General features: G+C 39.4%; 1 pseudogene; it reads left to right on the top strand.

Moving 5' to 3' along the window:
* Positions 1 to 1,023: 1,023 nt before the first annotated feature.
* Positions 1,024 to 1,704, top strand: LOC149177000 (18.1 kDa class I heat shock protein-like; annotated as a pseudogene).
* The last annotated feature ends 619 nt before the right edge of the window (positions 1,705 to 2,323 follow it).

The following is a 2,323-nucleotide window of genomic DNA, read 5'->3' as shown; positions in this document are numbered from 1 at the left end:
GACACTGATGTCTCTTTGCATTATGAAACGTATGAAACTAGCTTATCCGACTACGTGTTATATAATATTCTAATTGTGCACCTTTGTCATCAATATGGCTGTGTAACGGCCCGTGTTCATATTATCTTTGCGTCCCATGGTCTATTTCAAGAGATCAAAAGTCGGTTTCAATTTCTCAAGAGAGTGTCATGGATACATATGTTCAAGATTCAGCTCACCTTCCCCTCCCCTCAACTCGTTCTGTTAATCAACGCCATTGCCGAGGGCTATATAGCTACGGATGATACTCATAGTTTCTCATCATAAACCCTGACCCTAAAACTCCCATGCCCTAAACCTAGATCTCGGGTGCGGTGTTAAAGCCTACTCTAAACATTCACAAACGTTTGTGTCTTCTTGGATTGTGTATATGCTTTGTTTTCTTTTCTTTGGTTCATGTCTGAGCACTGTGAGTATACGTCCACAATTTTGCTTTTGTGACTTCTTGGATTGTGTATATGCTTTGCGTTTTTGTGTGTGTTTGACACCGTTCTTTGTTTGCAGGCCGAGAAGAGGTAATGGTCGCGGAGTCGAATCCGTCAGGGTTTGTGCGCGGTGGAGGGATAGACTTGAATCCAGTAATGCATTGTTTAATCTTTAATCGCAATGATCTTTTATCGTTTCATTTCTTTTTGAACTCTTAGCGATTCATGGATTTAAGATTACACACTGATCTGGTTTTTTAAATCGGGATATTAGCAGAAACAAAAGAATGGCCTGGTCAAGGATTTGAATTTGCAACGTCGGTGGACAGAGGTCTGGAATCTGCTCCTTTGGTATCCCTTCTTTGATCGGAACAAAGAAGAAAACATTCAGGCGTTGCACGATCTGATATTTGCAGTATAAATTTCTGGTTTTTTAAATCGGGATATTAGCAGAAACAGAGGAATGGCCTGGTCAAGGATTTGAATTTGCAACGTCGGTGGACAGAGGTCTGGAATCTGCTCCTTTGGTATCCCTTCTTTGATCGGAACAAAGAAGAAAACGTTCAGGCGTTGCACGATCTGATATTTGCAGTATAAATTTTCCAATTCTTGATTTCGTTAAGAGTCGATATTCGTTGCAAGCATGTCTCTCGTTCCTCGCTTCTTTGGCAGGAGATCCAGTGTTTTCGATCCCTTCTCTCTCGATTTATGGGATCCTTTTGAAGGAGGGGCTTCTGCGTTTTCCAGGGATACTGGGCATCCTGCAAGGGATGAGGCGACAACCATAGCCAACACTCAGATTGACTGGAAGGAAACTTCTGATGCTCACATCTTCAAAGCCGATCTTCCCGGTATTAATTTAATCACGTCTTTTAAAGAGTTCATGTTTCTTTTGTTTCTGAGGGCGGGATTTGCATTTACTTTTCTTTCTTGACAAGTTTGAAGAAAGAGGAGGTAAAGATTGAGGTGGAAGACGGCTGAGTTCTGCATATAAGTGGCGAGCGCAAGAAAGAAGTGGCACCGCATTGAGCGCTCTCACGGGAAATTTCTTCGGCGTTTCCGCTTGTCGGAAAATGCCAAGGTGGAGGAGGTGAAGGCGACAATAGAAAATGGAGTACTCACTGTTACGGTCCCCAAACAGCCTCACCCTAAACCTCAGGTTAAAGCCATCGAAATCTCTGGTTAACCGAAAGGAAATTTAGTGGGGATTTGGCGTCTTGGGTCTTCCAACTTTACGCCTGCTACAGTCATCATGTCGTCTTCGGTTTTGATAAGGGTTTGATTTTTTTCAAATAATAGGGGCTTCCATGCGTTTGTGAGGGTCTTGATTCGGTGTGGGTAAGGGTTTGGTTTTTTCAATTAGATGTGTTTGTGAGGGTTTGGATTTAAGAAAACAGGTATTTTCAATTAAATGCGTTTGTGAGGGTCTGGATTTAAGAAAACATAGTGAGTCGATGTAAATTCCCGGTTCATTGAAAACCGTTTGAGCAAGTTTTGTTGCCTATAAATGTGCCTTCATTTTCATAAAGTTGAAAGAAATATTATAAATTGACATTTTTATCCTGAATGCCGGACACAGCTTCTTGTTCTTGTGGATGTCCGAGTCTTAAAATTCCTTCATTTAAAAATTGGTTCAACGTGAGAATATGCTGATTGATTCAAATAACAACGGGTTGAATATAATATCAAATATTGATTTAAAGTAAAATGATTTAAATTTTATTTTATTTTTATTAAAATATTAAAAATAATAAATGATAATAAAGTATGAAACGAATTAAATGGATCACTAAACCACAGGTTTGATTTAATTAAAATCATGTTTTGGTTTGAATTGAGTTTTATTTTTTTTCCTTGTA

This window comes from Pinus tabuliformis, chromosome 4_1, assembly GCF_031772625.1.
Source record: "Pinus tabuliformis cultivar Carrire ecotype Pingquan chromosome 4_1, CPIR1, whole genome shotgun sequence".
NCBI classification, from domain to species: Eukaryota; Viridiplantae; Streptophyta; class Pinopsida; order Pinales; family Pinaceae; genus Pinus; species Pinus tabuliformis.
This window is presented reverse-complemented; position numbering and strand designations above follow the sequence as displayed.